This window comes from Lissotriton vulgaris, chromosome 3_1 (genome assembly GCF_964263255.1).
Source record: "Lissotriton vulgaris chromosome 3_1, aLisVul1.2, whole genome shotgun sequence".
Lineage (NCBI taxonomy): Eukaryota > Metazoa > Chordata > Amphibia > Caudata > Salamandridae > Lissotriton > Lissotriton vulgaris.
The window spans coordinates 1690329157-1690341858 of record NC_141689.1 but is presented as its reverse complement, the minus strand read 5'-3'; positions in this window follow the sequence as shown (position 1 = coordinate 1690341858).

Below are 12702 nucleotides of genomic sequence, written 5' to 3'. Positions count from 1 at the left end.
AAGGATCCAGAACCTGAGGAAGCACCTCTTTGAGATCAGGGACTCATTCAAGCTCATAGGCCAGCAGTGCTCAGGTAGGTCCAGTTGCACCCTTGTGCTGATCCAGTTGCAGCAGGCCAGCTGGGCAGTTGCAGGGAGATCTATGTGGCTTGTTGTTTCCCTGTAGCTCAGACAGGAGGTAAGGCCTTGGACTCTTGGAGATACTTAGGTTAGCCTGGGAAGAATAAAGCAGGTCCAGCCTTCCTTCACAGAGTGCAGGGTAAGTCTCCAGCAACAGGGCAGTCGTCTGGAGTGAAAGGCAGGCCTCAAGCAGAAGGGAAATCCTCTGGTAGCAGTAGGGCAGTCGTCTGGGGAACAAGGATGGCCTTTGTCTGTAGTCCACAGGTACAGGAGTGTACTGAAGAGGTGATTCAGGTGGTGCAATATTTATACCTGGTCCCAGGCTTTAAAGTGGTGGGGATGGCATCCTGGCTACCCAACATCTGGTTCTGGAGGGGTATTGCTTCTTTCCTCCTGCCAAGGCTCCAAGTAGTCTGGTGTTGCAAAAGACTGGTGTCAGGTTCCTTTGTGTGTGTGTTCTGGAGGCACCCCTTTGAAATGTAAGTGAAGCAGGGAACAGGTCCACCACACCATCCTGCAAACCACAGGCAATTCACAGTCATGTGACCTAGGACACAGGCACCAAATGGTTTGGGCAAAAAAATGCTTTCTAAAAGTGGATTTTTCAGCATTACAATTCAATTGAATCCAAAGATGGGAATTCTACCTGTCCCCAATCAAACATTAGCACGTATTATTTGTAAATAGGTGACCCAATGTTATCCAATGGGAGAGATAGTCCATACAGTAATAAAAAATGAATGTAGGTTTTCTTCACTACTAGAACCTGTAAAGTTAAAAGCAAATTTCCTACTTTTTTTAATACACTGAGCCATGTTCTATGGGCTGTTTAGGACCTACCTTAGGGGTGACCTCTATGTATTAAAAAGGAAGGTTTAGGCCTGGTATAAGGTCTATTTTCTAATGACACTTTTAAAACTACACTACAGGCTGCAATGGCATGCTTGAGACATGTTTTGAAGGGCTATTTAAGAAGTTGACACAGTGACTGCTGCAGGCCCACTGGTATTATTTAATTTACAGGGCCTGGGTACATGTAGTACTATATATCAGGGACTTGTAGATAAATTAAATATGGAATTCAGATGCAAGAAAATTACACCATGTTTTATGGAGAATGCACAAGTACTGCATCATTAAAGTGTACAGAGATCTAATGTCCACAAAAATAGAATAAGAAAAGCAGGAGGGGTGAAGGTAAACAGTATGGGAGATACCCTGCAGAGAGGGACAAGTCCAACAGATCCTTTATATAGCATGGTATTCTGCCTCCTCGTTAGAATTGTGAATTGGACGCAGCTCGAGAATCACAGATGAGGTTTGTAATATTTTCTTAGAAGGTGAACTTGAATACCATCAGGTTTATTGACAAGATAATGGTGAGAGCACAGCAAAGGTCTGACTACAGAATGCCTTTTAAAATTAACCACTACACAATCACCCAGAGATTGTTTTGATCAGTTTCCTGCCTAGGCATCATTCTAACATTGAGAACTACTGAGTGCAAATCTTGAAAATTCCCTGAATACATTTTGAGCCAGTAAACTACTCTGGGCATATTTGTAAGCCTCTTTCACCACCGGAGCATCACTTATTCTGACCCTCCGGTGACACAGTGTACTGGTCCTTATATACAAGACCACATAAAGCCACCCGGCGTGACTTTTTAGGGCCTTGTAAATATGGCCCACTTTCAACATTATTCTGCGAGAAAGGGGCATGTCAAGGTAGTTGCTGTGGCAGTTTTCATGCAACACCAATGAATTTTGGCACTGCCCCAGATTTACAACATTGCATAAATCTGGGGCAACGCCAAAACTAACGCCTTTCCAAAGCAGAAGTAACAATGTTTACATTTCTCCGCAGCACACATAGAACAAGGAAAATGCCTCCTTTGATTGTTTACCTTACTGCACAAAAACAATCTTGCCAACAAAGCACAGACACCCTTGCACCACCATGGTGCAAGGGTGTTTGGGTTGCCGCCCGGCTGCAGTTTGTGTGCCAGCACTGGCAGAAAGGACAGGAATGTGCTGTATCTTGTAGATAAAGCGCATTCCTGGCATTATCTTTTGAGGTAGGGCAGCACATCTAAAACGCTTTTGGCTCTGCCTTTCGCCAATATATTGTAAATATGCCACTTTCTTTCTTAAATTCTCTCTTTTGGATGGTTCTAAGATCAGAATATTATCTAATGTAATTATACTGGAGATGATCTTTGTTTGCAGACAGATTATCTCTACTATCTTTGGTTTCTATCTGGATGCAAGATATTTCATCTTTATTGCCACTGGTTGCTGCCTTTTCCTTATTCCCAACTAATTGCCAATTAAAAGGTTGTGATCAGAGGTCTTAGCTTTCCTGGCCACAGAGGCACAAGTCTGTTTGTGGAATACAGTGGGGCTCAAGGTTTAATGTCTTGAAAGGGATTTGCTCAATTAATTTCATATTTAGGGTTAATTAATCATCAATTTATTTTTTTTGTTTCTAAAATAGATCTATAAACCCCATTTTATGATGACCTAAATATTTATAAGGCTATCTGTGTAATGTTCCATTACCGTATTCTGAAGCTTGTTGAGGTCAGCATGCGTAATTGAATTCTGTGGACATGGTTGCTTTTTACAGGGCTTAGAATCATTAAGTGTCTCTTCATTTAATCCTTGGTTTCCCACAGACGAGATCAACAGGAGAGAGTCATTTTTTTCTACTTTGTTAACTTCCATTGTTTCAATCGGGGTCAAATATAATGCATGGATTCAATGAGGCTTTTTTTACTTTTATACTTTTATCTGGGCTTTTACATTCATCACCACCCTCGACCGCTGTGATTGATGTATATTTGCAATTTGGTATTTCTAATTGCAGCAGAAGATAATTTCAATGCTGTGACTATGTTCCCCATTGCCAGGCTAATTTCTTTACTTATTGCCCCAACAACAGTGGTCAGATAGTTCGTGATTGGGTCAGTAGGTATGTCCAAGGTATCTTTCCTCTGATTCACTGTAGAACGTTTTCTCTTACCCATGGTCAGACAGAGCCATGAAGATTATGCAGATGGTTACTTGAGCGAACAAAAGCGATGTAGACAGACCCAGTCTTGGCCTGGTCTTAGCCCAGGGGTGTGCTGGGGCACGCCCTTTGCCTCTGACTTCTTGTATTGTTCCCAGCACCTGAACAGTGCTGTTGAAGCAAGTCCCACCTTCGTAGTGCCAGGGCGATTGTGGGCACTAAAGTTTACAGGTGTTTGTGCCAATATGTTGTGCCTGCCCGAGGCTGGTGCAACAAGGAGCCTCCATACTATGTCTGTGCATGCGTGCTGAATACTGCAGCATACATATAAAGAGGAATAAGCCTCTGTGAGTTGATTTTGTGGAGATAAGTATCCCTTCACGCACAAAAACTATTCTGATCATAACGGAGCCACCTATGTTGTTCCTAAGCGCCGGTGACGCTGGCCTCTTGACATGGATTTAAGCAACTTTATAGCTCAGCTGAAGCAAGCCCCGCCTCTTTACTGCCAGCGGCATTGTAGCCAGTGTAGTCCTTGCCCTGCTTATAGACCTAAAGCATCTAAAATGCGAATAACATGGGCAAATTTGGGAAATATTTATTTCAAATTGGTCAATGTAGAAAGGAATGGTCTTGTTGCACTATTAGGGAGCTGGATATTTTGCGGACTATTTACAAAGGGATTTATTTATGTGCAAAGTGGTACCTATTGTAGCAATTTCAAGCATTCTCATTGATGCCTTTATGAATTACCCCAGTTACCCTCCAACCTTCGTCCACTTTGGCAGCCTACCCTCATTTCATGTCACGGTGCACGCTGTAAACTTGAAATGCAGCGATGCTACGTGTCAGAGCAAGTCAGTGTGCTAAATGCGTAGTGTGTTTTTTACTGCCATCTGGCCAATGCAGCAGTAACCTAGACAGTTGAATGAGTTCACGTTGTGTTGTTTTAAGCATGTTGTATTTTTTTCATTAATTTCTCCATTTTTAATGTTGAGTGTGTTAGCACTTACTGATGGTGTGTTTGGTAAATATCAACATGAAAAAATATTATTATTGAGCAAAGTGAAATGACAAGAATTGAGCTTAACAAAATAACTATATCCATGGGAGCTCCAAAATAGCCCTCAGAAATGCAATCAAAATACGCCATAATACATTACTTTAGTAGATGTCAGTAAACAAATGTGCATGTCTTCACAGGATTTTCTGATCTGTATCATTTTGAGCAGGAAGTAATTGACCCTTTAATTTAACTTCCTTCTTCCGCTGAAATTGATCCTTACTTGGGATGCCCATCTAAGTGCCAGAGCGCTTTATACAGCTGAACTTATCAATGTAAGAAATTAAGTTACTGTTTGAGGAGGGGTGAAGCCCTGCTCAAGCAACAAATAAAAGCCTTGTTAGGTTGAGGTATAGGAAAACCCCAAATTACCAATTTATTTAACTGGTTTATGTCCTAAAACGTTAGAAATTGGGTTTCTGGTTGGCAAAGGAATGCACCTTGCCCAAGCAGGAACCTCAATCCTTGTCAAGGTAAGTCAGATACCCAAGCTAAATTAACCTGTGTTCACGCTCTTGTAGCTTGGCACAGAGCAGTCAGGTTTATCTTAGAGGCAAATTGCAAAGTATTTATGTAACTCTTCAAACAGTAGTTGTTAGAAATGGGTTTTCTGACAGGCTAGGGTATGCAACTAAGACAGACAAAATCCCCCACTGTAGTCAGGATAAGGAGATTAAATGTCTAAAATAACCGCTGCTCACTCCCTTGGTAGCTTGGCTCGAGCAGTCAGGTTTAACTCAGAGGTAATGTGTAAAGCATTTGCACATAACAAACAGTAATACAGTGAAAAGACTACAAATGGACACCACACCAGTTTTAGAAAAATATCCAATTTTTATATGTGTAAAACATGACCAAAACGGGTAGAAAACCAACATACATTTGTCAAAATATGAATAATGCACAAATAGGCTTTATTATACAGTTCCTTGAAGTGGATAGCTCTATCCGGGGCTATCACAGCATAGTGAAAAAACAAATCAAACAGTTCCAGCCGGTTGCAGCTTTGCGGGCCAGCTTCGGGGTCAGGGAGACCCAAAAAACAGTACCTTTGGAGTTGAAGGGTGCTGGACCTTGCAGTGAGCTTCGGAGGAGCAGCGTCAACAGGTGTCGGTTCCGGAGTCAGTGCAGGAGTCTTCAGGCCCTTGAAGTCATACGCGTTGCAAGTCGAACTCCATGAGTTTGAAGTCAGGAGCGCCATCAGGTGTCGGGCTGCGTTTGAAGCAGAGCAGTGCGATGTGTGGTGCCCGCAGGCAGCTACTTGGTGACACTTGTCCAGCAGTGTTGATGAGACCAGGGATGTGGTGCAAAGAGAGGTGGTGCTTGTTGCATTACTGACAGGTCTTTGTCCAGGCAGCATCATTGTCATTGCTGAAACGCTGCCGGTAGTAGACCCAAGGCTTTGGTGCGAGATAGGCAATGTGCAGTGCAGGACCCACAGGTCACGGTGCAGGCAGCAGCATCAGTTGATAATCTGGGGTCAATGAAGCTGGCATTGGTGGGCCAACGGATGGGGTTTGTGCCCCTAAACCACAATGCAGGCCGCGGTATCGCTGTCAGCTTGGAGCATCATTGTCAGAGAGATCAGAGCTGCTGAGCGAAGCGGAACCTTGCTCTGTGTTCTCCACGAGTGGTGTCTACAGGTCACGGTGCAGGCAGCGGCATTGGTGATGGTTTTGTAGCATCATTGGGGATACCAGGGAGGCAGTGTGAAGTGAGGTGGTGCCCACATGTCTCGGTCAAAGCAGCGGCTCAGTGGCGGCTGCGGCCGGCTTTGTTGGTGGGACCAGGATTGTGGTGCAAAGTGTGGCAGTGTCTCCTGTTGTGCCTTCAGGTCATGGAACTGGCTACATCATCGTTGATGGCATCAGGTTTCCTTTCTCCTCTGTGGTAGCTGAAACCTCCAGTTTCAGAAGCCTGTACCCAGAAGATGTTGAAGTATTTGATTTCCCTGAGACTTCCAACAGGAGGCAAGGTCTACATCAATCCCTTGGAGATACTTGGTATACATAAAGAACTGCATAGTCCTTTCTTTGCCCAAGACAGAAGCAGCAACTGCAGGCCAACCCAACAAAGCAACAACAGCAAAGGGGCATGGAAGCTCTTCCAGCTCTTCTTCCTGGCAGGTTCCTTAGACCAGCAGAAATCGAAAGTTCTGGGATCAGGGCTCCAATCAGGGCCGGACTGGCCATAGTGGGCATCGGGCAATCCCCTGGTGCACCGCACGGGTGGGGGGGAGGTGGTTTTGGACCCCATGGAGGCCGTTTTTGCAGCATAGCTGTAAAATTGGGCCTGTAACAAAAACGTCCATAAACCGGCCTTGACAAAGAGCTCGGCTGCACCTCCAACCCCCCGAGTGGGAAGGGGGGGTCGAGCACTTTGCCAGAGACGTTGTGGTTCCCAGTCCGGCCCTGGTTCCAATATTTATATCACATATCCATTTGAAGTTAGTACAAACAAATTTCCTCTGGTACAAATAAAACAGTTCTGCCTGGGGCGGACTAGGTTCATTACAGGATTTGGAGACAGCTTTGTGGAAGGCAGCTAGATTCCATTCAGTTGCAAGCAACAACTCCTCCAACTACTCTAAATGCAGCCAAGTCTATTTGACCCAGCTAAGAGTCACACGGGGCAGGCAGGACACACCTCATCCCCTTCTTGTGTCTGTCTAGTGTGAATGCACATTCTCAGATCTTGTCACTTCAGACCAAAATGGTGAATTCACAAATGGCAGAAGCACACAGGATGGTTAAGCAAGAAAATGCCCACTTTCTAAAAGTGGTGTTTCCAAACACACAATATAAAAATCATATTCACTAAAAGATGTATTTTTAAATTCTGAGTACAGGAAGCTTAAACTCCATTTCTCCATCTTGTCCCAATGGAAAGTTGATTTTACAAGGTGGCTCCCATGATAAACTATGGGGTAGACAGCCTTTCAATAGTGAAAAATGAAAAACACAGTCTTCCACAATCAGGACATGTAAAACACACCAGTAGATATCCTACCTTTCACATACCCCGTACCCTGCCTCCCATGGGGGTACCTTGGGACTACAAGAGTGGAATGTATGATGTTACTACGCGATCATGTTGATCGTGGTTTGTTACATCGCAGGTTTTACAACACGCTGGAGGCCGCTGGAGTTAGTTTTACTATTCCAACACCAGTCTAACTACAGTAGAGGAGGTGTTGGAATAGTAAACCATGCTATTCCTTAGCTTACAGCGCCATCCAGCGCAAGTTGTTGAAACTACTTTTGTTGTACAGCCAGCGTTGTAAACCTACCGAGGTGAAACACCCACATTGTAAAGGTCGTCTCCCACTAGGGGGGTTCCTCACATGTAAGAAAAGGCAAGGTTTGGGCCTGGCAAGTGAATGCAGTTACCAGATCGACACAGCAGTAAAACCTGCTCGCAGACACTGAAGTGGCAAGTCTGAGACACCTCTGAAAGGCTACTTGTGTGGGTGGCACAACCAGTGCTGCAAGCCTACTACTGGCATTTGAGTTATAGGCCCTGGGCACACACATGGCACTGTACTAGGGACTTACTAGTAATTCGAATATCCCAATCATGGAAAACCAATCATAACACAATTTACATAGCGAGCATATGCACTTTAGCACTGAATAGCAGTGCTAAAGTATCCAGAGTCCTAAAACCAATGAAAAATAGTTCAAAAACAAGAGGTCAAAAAGCAAAAAGTCTTGGGGTAAACCTGCTAAAAAAGCTACATCTAGCAGTAATAAAGTAAAAACACAACACAAAAAAAATCACTCAATGATTGAGAAAATGTGTGTAAATTGTATTAAATGAAACAAGAGAAAAACATCAAAAATCTAATCAGTGGGACTGGGGACTTCCAGGTTTAAAGTTTCAGTAAATATAGCGCCAAAAAGCACAAAGTTCTAAATATTGATATCTGGTCACACCGGAGCTGGACAAAGTCAAACGTTCAGGTCAACTGTGATGGAGTGTGGACCGGCTTTGGGAATTCAGTTAGGCCTGCTGAACAAAAGTACCTTTATTCCTGGTTGTCGAGCATTGCTTGGTCCTGCACCAAGGATGCTTAGAGCAGTCAAAGCGATGGGTCTGTCCTGAGGAGTTGTGAAGCTGTAATGTGAGCGCCTGCATTGTCAACGAGTATCTCGTTGAAGAGATCTTTCAAAGCAAAGTCTTGTATCCAGGATGAGTTGCACATTTGAGGTGTCATTTACAAAGAGCTCTGAGCCTGCCATGCGGAACCTGTGTCATCATCAAGGCTGCCGTTGATTAGAAATTTGCGATACAAATGCCAGAATCGGCCAGGCGTCAGAGAGCGGTGGTTCCAATGTGGCTCTGAAGTCCATGTGGAGTTTTTGCAGCAAAAGCAATCCATCAGTTATGTACAGGTTGGGTCTGTGCAGCAAAATACATGTGTCTGTTCTGGCAGAACACTTGCAGGCCCACCTCTAAGGGATCAGGACTGGGCTGGCACCACTTGACAGGGTAGGACTCACAGATGGCAGAGTCCAGGTCCTGGGTTCAAGGTGTTGGAGACTTCTGTCCCTGAGGTTCTAATCAGGAACCCAGCCAACTAGCCCCTACACTCATGTTGGTAACCTTTTTCAACAGATGCCAGTCTAGGCCTTCTCATCCAGGAATGAAAGCAGCAGGCAACAAGTCAGCACCGCAGGGCAGTACTCTTTCAGAGCAGCAGTCCAGCAGCATCACAGACCTTTCAGTAGCACAACCATCCCTCTTTCTGGCAAAGTATTCAAAGGTCCAGAGGTGTACTGAAGGGTTGGTGTCTGGAGTCCAATATTTATACCTGGGCCTTCCTTTGAAGTGGGGAAAGCTTCTAGAGGTTTACCTTTGAAGTCCCAAGCCATACTGCCTTCTTCCTGGCTCCAGAATAACTATAGAGGTTATGCAGCCCTATGTGTGAATGCTGAACACAGCCTTTTGAATTGTAAGTAGGTATGTGCCCAGATCTGCCCTCCCATCCGGTAAGTGATTACCTACCAGACACATCTAAATTTTCTCTATTGGGTGTGGCTTTCTAGGAGGAATACACAAATCCCAACTGTCAGCAATTCCCGGTCATTTGACTCAGAGACAGGGTGCGGGCATTATAGGGCTAAGGCAGGAAACGTTTCTAGATGTGGTATTTCCAAAATTGAAGTTCAAACTCTGACTTCACCATGCAAGAGGGTTTTTCATTACAGTGCCAAAGATACCAAACATTAACCTGTTTACCTGCTCCCATTTGGAGATTATAATTTATTAAATGTAATAAGTTAACCCCGATGTTGACCTTTGGGAGAGGTAGGCTTGCAGTAGTGAAAAAAATAAAGGAGGGTTTTTACAAGGCGGACATGTAAAACTAAAAAAACTAAAATGTTCATGCCCATCTTTTTAAATACAATGAAGCCTGCCCTTTGGGTTGTCCAGGGCCTATCCTAGAGGTGAGATATGTTCTAATAAGAAAGGATTAAGCTTGGAAAAAGGTTTATACTGCCAGGTCAAATACGGAAGTTTAAAAACTGCACACACAGGTTGCAATGGAAGACCTGAGAGATGTTTAAAGTGCTACTCAAGTAGGTGACACAGTTAGTGTTGCTGGCCCAATAGTAGCATCCTATTTACAGGCCCTGGGCACAGGTATTGACACTTTACTGGGGACTTACAACTACATTCAATATGGCAATTGGGTATCAGCCAATTCTACCATGTTTTAAGGAGCGAGCTCAAGCACCTTAGCACTGGTTAGCAGTCGTAAAGCAGGCGGTGTCCTAAAGACAACAAAAACAAAGTCATCAAATAAGGAGGGTTGAAGGCAAAAAGTTAGGGAGAAACCAATCCAAGGATACCAGGTCTAACAATCATGTGATGAGAAAGCAGGGCAGAGTCATTGAAAAAATGGCATAGTGGATAATAATAATTCTTGTGATGTTTACATTCATGCGTTTGGACATCAAATGAAAGTAAGCATAGGAATTAATAACACAAATGAAACGGGTAATCCATGCATCATTGCAGATATTCTGAAGTTAGTACATAATTAGTGGATGTCGCTTTGGGCTACTTATGAACTCATCAAGGGTGGCAGATCTATGGATATGTTTAGGGGTACAGTGAAATAATTTGGTGGCCCTACCAGAGAAAAAGTTTTTTAGAAGACCCTTGTACTAGGTTATCGCGACTCGAATTGATTATCTGCATTTCTCGCAGGGTCCTGTCTCCCCTGAAATGTAATGTCATTTTTTCTTGTATAGCGCGGTTTACACTACAAGGAGCATCTTGGCGCTTTAGAAAGAATTAGGCCGGGACAGGGGAGTGTCAGGCTGAGGAGGGGGTATTGTATACTAGATTAGGGATTTGCAGGTGGGGCTAGGTAGTTTGTATATCCATGTTTTTAGGGCCTTTCTGAAATCTGTTTCTTTGTCAAGTTGGCGAAGGGGCGAGGGGAGGAAATTCCAGGCCTTGGATCCCAGGACTGCCAGTGCCTTTCCACCTCTGGTTTTCAGTCGGAAGTTTGGAATGGTCAAGAGGTTGGAATTTTGGGATCTTAAATTATGCAGGGAGGAGTAGTGTTTAAACATGCTCTGGATGTAGCTGGGTCCTTTCCCATGGAAAGCCCTGAAGGTGATTAGGAGGATTTTGAAAAGGACCAGTTTCTGGATTGGTAGCCATTGTAAGGTGTCCATTGCTGCTGTGGCTGAGGTTCGGCTTTTCCAGCCTAAGACCAATCTCGCCGCTGTGTGTTGGACCATTTGCAGTTTATGGCAGACTGTTTTGTTTGTTCCTGCGTATAGGCTATTGCAGTAGTCTAGGCGAGATGTTATCAGTGCTACTGCCGCCATTTTACGTGCCTGGAGTGGTATGAGGTCAAAGAATTTCCTAAGCCCTTTTATGAGGCTGAAACATGTTCCGGCACTGCTACTGCTTGCTGTTTGAAAGTCAGGGAGGAGTCAAATCTGATCTCTAAATTCCTGGCCAATGTGATGGTGTTTGGGGATGTGTTGGCCTCCTCCGGCCACCATAGGGCGGGGTTAAACTGATTCTCTTTTCCAAAAGGTACAATCTCTGTTTTCTCAGTGTTACATTTAAGGTGGTTCTCACACATCCATTTGAATGTGGCTGTGAGGCAAACTTTTAAGTTTCCTTTCACTTTCTCCGGTGTCATCCTCCATCACCAGGATGAGCTGTGTGTCATCCGCGTATGATATGGTGTCGATGTCGAAGGATGATATGAGTTTAATCATGGGGGCCAGGTATATATTGAAGAGTGTCAGACTCAGGCATGAGCCCTGAGGCACTCCTAAGGTAAGGTGTTTTTCTTCAGACCTGAATTGGCCTAAGGTGACCACTTGTCGCCTGTTGGCTAGAAAGTTTTTTAGTCATTCCAGTATGTTCCCAGCAATCCCTGTCGCTGCAAGTCGGTCCACCAGGATGATATGTGACACCGTATCGAATGCCGTGGACAGGTCTAGGAGCACCATGACAGCTTTTTTTCCCAGGTCCATTGCGGCTCTCAAGGTTTCAGCGGAGTATATAAGAGCTGATTCGGTTGAGTGCTGGTATCTGAATCCTGCTTGGTTTGGATGCCATATATTATTGCCTCCAGGAAGGCTGTGAGTTGCCTATTCACAAATTTTTCATCTAGTTTACAGAGAGCTGGGAGTAGGGAGATGGGTCGTAGATTGGTCATGGTTTCTGGATCGGTCAGTTGTTTTTTCTGCAAAGGTTTCACTGCAGCAAGTTTCCATTCCTCTGGCACTATGCCAGAGTTGGGTGAGGAGTTAATTATATTATTTATGATGGGATTGACTATATCCACCATGGTGTGGAGGACATATGGTGGGCAGGGGTCGAAAGAGGAGCCTGATTTAATTTTTGAAATTTCTGCCTTGGAGTCTTGGAGTCTTCAAAGCTAACTGGGGTGAAGGTGGGCAAAAGGGCAATGATGTTTGTGACTACTGTATTAGCTAGTTCTTTGTGGGGTCGTAGGTGGGAGAAGTCTTTAGTAAGGTTTTGAATTTTTTCTTCGAAGAAGTTGGCTATCGAATTACATAAGCTTTGGGAGGGGGGGATTTCTTTTTGCATCGATTTAGGGTTAGTAAAGGTGTTAATTATTTTAAAAATTTCCTTCTGCCTGTTTTTGCTGTTGTTTATGGCTTCAGTATAGGAGTCTTTTTTTGCAGTTTTTATCTGCCCATGGCACTGTCGGCGTGCAGTTTTATAGTTGTTTTGGTCTGTTTCTTCATATTTGGTCCGCCATTTCCGTTCGAGTGCCCTGACTTTCCTTTGTTCTTCTTTTAAGGCCTGTGTGAACCAGGGGGCTGAGGGTTTCTTTCTGGTACCTAGCTTTGCACGGGGGTTCCCTGAGCTTAGTCCATTTATCCATTTTCTAAGGGTTAAGCTGTCTTTGGTTTCTGCTGCTTTGTTTAGGAATGTATCTTGTCCTATCAGGGTTTTCCAACTAGGTTCGAGTGCCCCGGGGATCCAGATGTGTTGAATGG